Raw genomic sequence first — 10,731 nt, 5'->3', positions numbered from 1 at the left:
AAACAGTTTCCACTGAATAAAATCAACAATGTGGAGTTTAACAAAGCAAAGGAAGGATTATTTGGGTACAATAATCCATGGCATATGCATAGCATGGCGGAGGAAAGCACAGGATCATTCCTTGCAGATGAAGGTTTTGTTCAACATCAGGTTTGATATGAAGCAAGACTATAATAGAATCATGAAAATGGATAGCAAAATGAATTGCATTTTAGAAAGTGTCCTGATCTTAAAATACAGTGGTTTTACTGAACCCTAGACACAGATTTTTATATATGTATGTATGTGTGTGTATATATCTATTTTTAAAAATTTTTTTTTCCTTTTTAGCTGGCCAGTATAGGGATCGAACCCCAGACCTTGGTGGTATCAGGGACACAGATTAATATGAAGCAGAGTTTCTCAACCCTGACACTATTGGCACTTTACAGATAATTCTCCATTGTAGGGCTGTCCTGTGCCTTCCAGGATGTTTAGCAGCATCCCTGAGTCTACCCACCAGCAGCCAGTAAATTCCACCGTGAGAATTTACCCCCCAAACCCCCTAAAGTCATGACTATCAAAAGTGTCTCCAGATATTGCCAAATGTCCTCTGGGAGGCAAAATCACCCCCCACTTGAGAACCACTGATATAAAGTGTTATATTCAATTTTTGGAATCCCATTTTAAAAGGGTAACAACCAAGCTAGAGAAAGATTCCCTGATGAGAAGGACAATGATTACATTAAAGCATTTAATGAACGTGTACAACATAAAAAGAACATGTTGATCGGGAGCACTTAAAAGCAAGATCCCTGGGCCTCAAGTGTCCACTAAATGCTTTTCATTCAACGTGGGGTTCCATAATAATCTTTGATTATTTGAAGAGCTCTTGGTTGAAGATGGACTTGACCAAGGGTGTAGAAGCTACAAGGAGGTAGATTTCAGGGCACAATGAAGGCTTTTCTCTTAGTTGCCCTGTAAAAAAAGAAAAAAAAAAAATCAAATGTTACATTAGAGTACAAAATTAAAAATCAGAGCTTCTGTCCTTTACTCCAACTGGCTCCCCAGGGGTAGCCACAAGTAATAATTTGGGGAGATTGTCAAGACCCCTTCAGGTAAGATGGGTTGAGTGGAATGGTCACCAGTGTCCTCCCTCTGCCAGATTCCTGAAAGGACATGGAACCAGCCCAACCAATTTCTCCCTCCTGCATCTCCCTTTCCTCCCCTCCCACTTTGCAGAGAGTCTTTCTGCAACATTGGTTACAAGACTTTTTTTTTTTATTGTGAAAATTTTCTAACTTCCACAAAAGAAGAGAGAATAATTATTAAAACAAAAAACACTCACCTTCTTATCACCCAGATTTAACAATTGTCAAGATTTTGCTACATATTTTTATTTACCCGGTTTTCTTTTTTTTTCCTGGAGTTTTAAAAAGCAGATCCCAAACATCATGTTATTTCACTCCCATGTACTTCAGTGTGTTTCTCAAATACACATATATAATTCCTAGACTTTTATGCTGTAAAATCAGAGGATGGACAATGAAGGACGAAGCTGAAAAGAACTGGACAAGGAGGGGCAGGAAGGGCACGGGGAGGAGGGGGGAGGGAGGATTTGTCAAAACTGACATAATCCAGAGCTGGAGAGAGTGAGACGCAGCTGCAGGACTGGGAAGAAGGAGGCGGGTTTGGGGTGAGCTAGCTGAGAGGCCAGGGAGAGTCTAAGGTTCATTAAAAGCAGGAGGAGAGGCAAGGGGATGCTAGAGGATTATTCAGGATTATATCTGATCACCCTTAAATTCCTTCAAAAGACTCAACTAAAGACTGAATTTTGAAAACCTAATTTTTTAATATTTGAACGTAAAAATATGACTCTACTCTTAGTTTGAACCACGTGGAGTTGGCTCCAATAAGGCGCACACACATTAACTGTTAGTTTATCTTAGGAAGAAAATAGAACACACGAATTTCACTCAGTATTGTAAACATCTTAGAAAGTGTTTTTCTCAAGATCCTCTTACAATGGTCCAGGCACTCTCTAAGTACTTCACGTGGACTATCTTGTTTAAATTCACAACAGCTTTGTCATATAGGGACTGTTATTATCTCCATTTTACAGATGGAGAAGCTACGGCTTATATTCAAGGTCATTGCTTTGGGGGGCAGAGCCAGGTTTTAAACCCAAAGCTACCTCACTGCAGAGTGTGGCTCTCAACCACTCTGCCACGCTCACACTGTGCCATGGGTGGGATGCCCGCCTGACAGTGGCCTGGGGAGTTCCGTGGCTCTGTGCTGTTGGAAATGCCACCCCTGCAAGTCCTACATTCATTTCTGCAGGCCCCACAGGGGTTTCTGTCTTTATAAATCCCTGTAAAAATGCAAACTGTCCTTGGGAGGGCAAAATGAGTGGGACGAGTGTACTGCTCAAGGATGGGATGAGCTGGAAAGGAATGAAGTGGTCAGGAGCAGGAACTGGGACACACCTGGTCTCAAACCCTGCCCCTGCCCTCATAAGCTCTGGGACCTTGGCAAATCGCTGAACTTCTCCAGGTCTCAGTGTGCTCTTTGGCAAAGTCATAGTTATTACATGATTGCCAGGGTTGGAGGCAGGTAGATGACGAAGAGAAAATGGAATATTTTATAAGTACTGAGAGGGAAAACAGCACAGAAAGGCAGCAGTGTCAACAAGAAGTTTAACTGGTTGGGCTGGTGGTGTCAGCCTTTTGTCCCGCCTACGTTGGAGGCTTTGAGGAGCCTTAGTCTGTGTCCAACAAAGTGTAAGTCATAGTTTCTGAAGTGTCCCTACTAGTGATGCCACTCTTTGGGCTAGACCTGCTGACATGTAGAGGCATGGCCTAGTGGGTCATGTGTGGAACAGAGCCATCGCCTAAGAGAACAGCACTGTAACTAAGGTTGGCAACATGCCAAGGATGGACACTGCCCTGCTTGCCATTGTTCACTATCGTGAAAGAAGCCAGGTCCTCGGCATTGCACAAAGGGTGACCAACTTTGGAGATGGGACTTTCGGTGCCAGAACTGGGACCGTCCAGGCTAAGCTGAGATGAATCACTCATCCTACTTGCACAGCTCTGGGATGAGCTTCACAAAGTTGCCTATGTGAATGGCACGCCTTTGTGTGGAGCACAGTTTGTGTAACTACATACCAGTCATTTAAAAAAAAATCTTTCTGGTTCAAGTTGCAATTATAATGGACAGTTTGTATCCTCAATGGTTAACTCTAAGTGCTTCTACCCATGAGAAAAGGCTAGAGAAATAAATAACAAAGTTGTCTGGTCTCTAGCCAGAGAAAAGATCTATGTTTTTTGCCTCTAAAAATAAATAACAAAATAATTTGGTCTCCATTTGAAGAATGGGGACAATTTCCCCCCCCCTCAACCTCCTATTTCTTCAACTGCTTAATTCCCTCAACATTTTCACACTTACGGAAAGGGTGAAATAGTACAACAAACAACGTATACACTCCACCTAGTTTCTAGCAATTGTTAATATATTGCCAGATTTGCATTCTATCTATGTCTGTTTCTCTCTCTGTCTCTATAAACATATATGAACACGTGTCATATTTTTCTCATTTTCTTCTATCTCTCATTCTCTCTGTGTGTCTATATATCCATATACCTGTGCCATATTTGAGTTCTCTCTATACGTGTTTACATGAAAATATTTTTGTATATTTTTTATTCTTGTTGGTTTGGAAGCAAGTTGCAGACATGACACTCTACCCTTCAATTCTTCAGCACATATCTAAGAAGGATAAGGACGTTCATCCAAATGCCATAATGGCACTTAAGAAAATTTAGAATTCCATAAAATCATCTAATATTAATTTTTCCCAGTTGTACCCAAATCGATGTCTCTTACAGAAAAATTACATTATTCTGTCACTTGAGAGTGGATTTAATTTTTTCCCATTCCCTTTCAGTCTTTATCTTGTTGAATGCTGATTCCCACAATATCACCAAAACAATCTGTTGCTGAAACGAAGCAGAGTTTATTGCTGACTGTGGTAATGGAGGATGCCACCTTGACAGAGCCTGATATGTCCTTCATGTCCTCCGGAGAAGAAGGGACAGTTGGAACACTTATTGAGACTTTCAAGTCTGGTTTAAGGTGGGTCTTTCAAAGTGAGGTGGGGAAGTAAAGTAAAAGTTGTTTGTAATCTGTAAGTCCTGTATAAATATGGTATTATCAGTAGCTTTAGGATGAAAAGTTTGCTTCCCTAGATGTTGGCAGTAACCTAAGGAGCTAACCGAGGCCTGGCCATGTGGGTCAGCACTCCCTCCTTCCAGACAGGAAGAAAATACTTTCTCTCTTGACTCTAGCCCAGGTGGAAGAGAGAAGAGGAGGAGGACTGCTGTGGATTGAAGCTTAATTCCCACTGTAATTGTTGAGGGTGGGAAATGCCATTATGGCATTTGAAAGGTAGGGCCTCGAAGAGGTGATTAGATTGTAAGGACCACACCCTAGTGAATGGAATAATAAGTCGGTTTAATGGTGGTTGTGGGCATAATTCTGAGGGCTTTGAAAGGAGAGTGCCTGAGGAGCTACCTCTCTCTCTGCTCTGCCATTCTGCCATGTGAGACCTCTGGGTCACTGTCATCATGCCAAAGGACTTCACGAGATGTGTTCCCTGGACTTTGGACTTCCCAGCCTCTGAAACTGTAAGCAATAAATTTTATTTTCTTACAAATTACCCAGTTCCAGATATTATTATTATAAGCAACAGAAACAGACTAATGCAAAGACTAAATAAACCCCTCCTAAGCCTCCTGGGTCACATCCACCAGCACCAAACTAAGAGGCTGTAGATGGTACAGAAACTATATTTTCTATGTTATCTCCTTTTGGCCTTCTGTAAAGTTTTTCATACATATAGTAAGTGTTACAGCTGCTGCTCATATCATCCATGGGAACATTCGGTAAAATTTGTAATAAAATATGTGACACTCTCTTCAGGATTGGCTACAAAGAACTAACACCCACTCACGTCATTTAGAATTTCATTTGGCTGCTACTAATTGAAACACAAAATGACAGTGGCCTAAGTAAATCAGAAATTGCTTTTGTGCACTTAACCAAAAACACAGGAGGAGACAGTCTTGGGTTCACACAAAGGCTTCCCCTTGTTATCAGGGACTGAGCTCCCTCTGTTTCTCGGCTCCACCTTCCTTAGCACTGGCTTCCGCCCTCATGGTCGCTGTGTGTCCATAGGTGGCTGCTGGAACTCCAGCAATCACATCTGCTTTCCACACCAACAAGAAGGAAAGGGGGATGACAGATGGGCATGCCTCCTAACTGAGTCTGTCCACTTTAAGAAACTTCTTAGAAATTCTATCCAATTACTTCTCATTAACCACCCCAATGTGAGAGAGGTGGGGAATTGTCTTTTTAGCTACTCTGAATAAACTGGGTTTCGATTAGTAAGGAAGAAGGCGAGGGTGAAGATTGGAGAGCTAACCGGTGCCTCTGCCAAACTGTTCAAACCAGTTGATGTCGAAAGAGAAGCATACACGTGCCGGTGTGCAGAAAGCTGTTACCCCCAAATACAGTACTTTGACATGCTGGAACAAAAAACAGCCTCAAGGTCTCTCTGCCCTTCCCTTCCCCTCTCCTGTCTCTCAATCCTCTGTCACTCCCCAAGGCACAGGATGAAGCCGTTCCCTTATGTACCTAAAGTCTGGATGTGACAAAGAAGGCAATTACCTCTGGTCCTTTCCCTGTTTTAACTTGACTCATATCACAGGAAGGAGGCCTGCAGTCTGTCAACACACCTGGACTAATTTTTGTCACAGAGCACTGTCTTCTATTTCGGTCCCATTCAGCATTTTAGAGAGAATCCTTTATCAGTCATTGTCTGTTCTGTGGGCCAAATAGACTTTATCCCAGGCCAGTGTATGTTCTCCAGGCCCACTGAACCCTGCTAAGAATCACTTACTCCTACACCCCATCTCCCCTTTCCCTATGGAGATAGATATATAAGCTCCATACTCACCTGGAAAATTGAGAAATTACTCTTGTGAGTCCCCTGTGCATTTCTCCCTCCCAGTATGATAAAATAATAAAATTTGTTATGCCTTTTCTTCATGTTAATCCCTGTTAGTTAATTTTTCAGAGAACCTTCAGTGTCTTGAAGGGGAAGTTTTCCCTTAGTGCCTACACATGGGAGCCACAAGGAAGCTGGTGGCAGGAAGTGTGTCCGGGTCCCATGGGAGGCAGGAACCAGGAACTATAGCCTATTGGAAATGCAGGCTGCCACTTTGGGGGGTCTATTTCTGGAGCTATGTGATTCATAATCTGTTTTTCACTCAGTATGATTACCTCCCACTTTACTTTTTCTCCAATCTGGCTTTTTGTTTCTCTTTGCACAAAGTAAAAAATGGTCACTCTCTAGATTCCAAGTTCTCATGTTCTCTGCTTAAGGAAACTGGTAGAAACTGCTGGCTTCTCTGAATTCTGACCCTCATCTTCCCAGGAAAGAGAATCTGATTATGTCACTTTGGTCAGGGGCTACCCCGTTCAACTATCTGTGGTCAAAGAGCCACTCAGTACAAACATGTCTGCTAGGTCCACGTGTGTGTGTGTGTGTGTGTGTGTGTGTGTGTGTGTGTGTGTGTGTGTGTGTGTGTGTGTGTGTGTGTGTGTGTGTGTGTGTGTTGGGGTAACAGGAATAATTCTCCAAGGAGCACTCCTCAGCCAGAATGGAGGCTTGCCCGCTAAGTAGTCATAATAGAGTCAAATGAACTTCTACTTACAAAAATACAGATAACCAGTAAGCTGAAATTAGAAAAAATTCTCCCTGACAATATGAAATCACAGAGGCCCTGCCAGACCCTTGAAATACCATCTGTACTTCACCTCAAGAAAAGAGTAGGTTAGAACCTGTATCAGTCTTAAGTGCTTTCTCTATCATTCTGAATCTTAAAAATAAAAACAAAAGCAAAGAAACAAAATATCCTGTCATTTATTTCTGAGCTGGATGGGGATGCCCAGTTGACCAGAGTATCCCATTCTCTGACCTGACAAATAAACAGGGGCTCACTGTCTTTCCCTGGAGTCTGAGTCTGGAATGGTTTTTGGTCAAATAGGCTCCACATCTCCATGAGTGTTAAGATGCTGAATGTGAGCCACTCCCCCCCACCAAGTGTAATTGTTGACAGCTGTGTCCTGAGACGTGTTCCTTTGTTGCTCATCCGCTGAGTGAGCCGAATCGCTTCATTGACATTCAGGCCGTGTTACCCGTTCAAGTGCTTGTGAGGTATTTGGATTTCAGACGAGATCTTTTTTTTTAAACTCTTGTTCCAAACATGACAAGCCTCCATTTTTGTGATGAGTTTTTGTGTATATGGGTGCTATTGAAAGTGGATTTGCATCTTTGTTCATTTGTCATGCAAAGATGTACAGAAATGACTGTTACGGGCTGACCTAGTCATTAAGGCCTTTTATATTTGTGAAGAGCAAATTTCAAACCATTCCTTAGAGTGGCTAGGACTGTCGGTGCTTCACCGCCCACAAAGATAGTGTCAGCTCCAACGGGTGCTTGGCAGGGACAGGGGAGGTGCTCCCTACAAAAAAAAAAAAAAAAATCTCCGTAGGCTTCCCTGAGCCAGCCCCGAGCACACACACACTTTAAGCAAAAGACAGGGAAACTGCTGTGAATGTTCAACCTAGGATAAGTCCTTCTACCTACCCGTCCAATGAGATTTATGCTCTGAATCCTTTCTCTGCAGGAATTCAGGAGCTGTAGCAGCAAGCAGCCACTGCTCAGACAGGAAGAGTTCCTGTGCAGACACTAATTGCTTATGTACATTCTTCCTTCCCAATACAATCCCAGTTACTATAAGGGTGACAATGTGCTGTGCTAAAAGTGCTTGTCTGCTCAGACTGCCTTGCAGCTAGAGGTGACTTGTGGGACCCAAACCTTGACCATCAAATGTGAAGGAAAATCATTGAACGAAACCTTCAGAAAAACTTCAGTAGCAGGTCTGCCTGGCAGTCCCACAGGCTCTGTCCCTTCACTGCTTTGCGCTTGCCTCATTACTGTCTTAAACACTGCTGCACTGGCTGGAGCTACAGCAGCCATTCTGTATGGATACAGAGCAGGAAGACGGAAGAAGCCTGGGTCCCTGATGGCAGCCTGGAGGAGACCTACCAATTCCAGGCTGCCCAGCTCTGGTCCTCTGTTAGCTGTTTAAGTCACTAAATAGGATTTTCTGTTATTTTCAGCCAAATGCATTCTTCATTAAGAACCTCTGTAAGGGCACAAAGGGGGGGGGGGTTGTTGTTTTGTTTTTTCTTTTTCTTGGTTGGGGCTTATTCTGGTTATCTATTACTACTTAATAAATTGTTCCAAAAATTATGGCTTAACCATTTTATTACATCTTTTGGCTTTGTAGGTCAAGAATTCAGGCAGCGTCAGCTGGCAATTTTTCTGCTCCATGTGGCATTGACTGAGGTCACTTGGTGGTACTCAGCTGGTGGGTGGGCTCATCTGGACAGCACAAGACAGTTTCACCCATATATCTAGTGCCTTGGCAGGGACACTTGTAAACTAGGCTTCAGTGGAGTCTGTCACCTGAAGCACTGACATGTGCCTTCTCCAACATGATGGTGTCAGGCTGGTACGTTACATAGTTGCTCAGAGCACCCAGGGAAAGAGAGTTCCAAAAAGATTGAAGTTACCAGTTTCTCAAAACTGGGCCTGGAAATAGGCACTGCATCCCTTCTGCTGCATGATATTGATCAAAGAATCTGCAGAGCCTTAGATTCTGGGGCAAAGGGGACTTAGGTCTACCTCCCAATGAGAGTATCATCAAAGAATTTGTGGCCATCTTTAATCCACCACAGGGCAATGAGCTGCAGGATTACTCTGACCAAGTTGGATCTATAGTCCTACAATAAACAGATATATCTGTGAGAGTAGGCCTAATATTTACACTCTGTGATATGTTTCAGGTAGACAGGTGGTCTACAAGGTGCCAGGAACTAGTCTAGGCACTGGGAATACAGTGATGAACATAATCAATAGGCCCCTTGTGTTAAATTTGAGGTTGTAGGGGAGGGAAAAATGGCTTTCTTCTGCCCTCCTAGGTTCTTTGGCTGGGTTACAAATTAAATTGATGTAAGATAGATTAATAGGAGAAAAACCATATTTAATTTTATGTATGCATATGAGAGTCACACAAAATATGAGAATCGAAGAAAGGGCCAGATGATTGAAGCTTTTACAGCATCCTGAGCTAGAGAGAGGAATAGGGGCCTGGGGCTTCTGGGGAGTGGAGACAAGTTATGGGAGGGTGAGGGGAGGAAATGCATGGTAAATAAAGGCAGCCTTGTGCAGATCAAAGTCTCCCAAGTGATAGAGTTGTCTTTATGAGCAGCCCTCTTCCTCATACAGGCACTTTTGCTCATGTAGATTTCTTTTAAAGATATAGATTTATTTTACAAAAGGGCAGATTTTCAGAGCTACTCCTATGTCTGCAGCATTTCAGAATAACCAGCTGGAAATATGCCAATGAAGCATATTTTGGGGTGGCATATTCTGGTCTCCTACAGTCATATTCTGGGGTGGTATGTCTTGAGTTCCAACAAGGTTCCTGTTGAACATGCAACAGGGGATTACTATTAAAAGACATCTTTGAAGATATGTGATGACCTAAGGTGGTTGCTATGATTACATAAGGAGCCTGGTCCACGGATGAGGACTCCTGGCTTTTCATCTTCAGCTCGATGCAAAGGATCTTTGTGACCATGAGAAAATACAGTAATACTTTTGGGTTTTAGTTTTACCATTGGTAAAACGAAGGGACTGGATTTTATAATCTCTGAGGTCTCTTCTATTGTAAAGTTTTTTGGGTCTAGGCAATCACTATTTATGATTATGAAAAGGGCTGGAGTCATGATTTCTTTTCCTTAACTCTTAAAAATAACAGGCTTTTTCTGTAGTCAAATTCGTCTGCATTTTCTTCCACAGACATAGTTCATTTATAGAGCAGACCTCAGAGAGAACTCAGGGTAAAGGCAATATTTTTGTGAAAATTAAATCTTCCCAGCTAATTTGATTTCTCTGGCTTTCCCTGAGAACTTGTTCTTTCTAAACTTTCCCTGCTGTTCTCTTTTCAAAATTATAACATAAAATGTTTCCACTGTCATTGGAACATGACAGACTCAGTAAGACCAAATGTTCCAGGGATCATTGGGTTCCCAAGGCACATGGGAATTTGGGAAGTCTTAATAACAAAGTGAATGAACAGGGGCCCCAAAAGGAATAACTGAGGTTTCAGTTAAGAAAAGGGGACCCTACCCGATCGACAGATAAATGCCTAGAAGTGTAATATTGAACTTGGGGGTGAGAGGACCACCACAGTCATTTCTTTCAAGGTATTCATTACCTTCTTTCCATCTCAATGATTTGTAATAATAAAATGCAATTTAATCCCATAAAAATTTTGGGATGTCATGGAACACTTAAATGACTCAGTGAATTCATGGAACACCTAAGTGACTCAGTACTCGAGTTTGGCAGCTTTTAGAGGTGGAAAAACCTGGGTTTCTGGTTGTATGTATGACTTTTGCTGTGACTCCCTGCAGTATTCTGGGCAAATCTATTAATTATTTTATGATCATACTATGGATAAACAATATTTGGGTTTCTAAGAGAAAAAAGTACCTGTAGCATATTTTTTTCTACTATTATCTTAACGCAACAGATTTGTAATTTGTTTGGGGAAG

At 42.3% G+C, this 10,731-nt stretch overlaps 1 long non-coding RNA gene across 1 annotated transcript in view; it reads right to left on the bottom strand.

Moving 5' to 3' along the window:
• Positions 1-213: 213 nt before the first annotated feature.
• LOC134375002 (uncharacterized) overlaps positions 214-10,731 on the bottom strand; it is a 131,274-nt gene continuing 120,756 nt past the window's right edge. The window contains exon 5 of the long non-coding RNA XR_010023377.1: positions 214-957. This is a non-coding gene — a long non-coding RNA (uncharacterized LOC134375002). The remainder of the gene's footprint in view (positions 958-10,731) is intronic.

This window comes from Cynocephalus volans, chromosome 1, assembly GCF_027409185.1.
Source record: "Cynocephalus volans isolate mCynVol1 chromosome 1, mCynVol1.pri, whole genome shotgun sequence".
Lineage (NCBI taxonomy): Eukaryota > Metazoa > Chordata > Mammalia > Dermoptera > Cynocephalidae > Cynocephalus > Cynocephalus volans.
The sequence above is the reverse complement of the archived record's forward strand: the minus strand, read 5'-3'. Positions and strand labels throughout refer to the sequence as shown.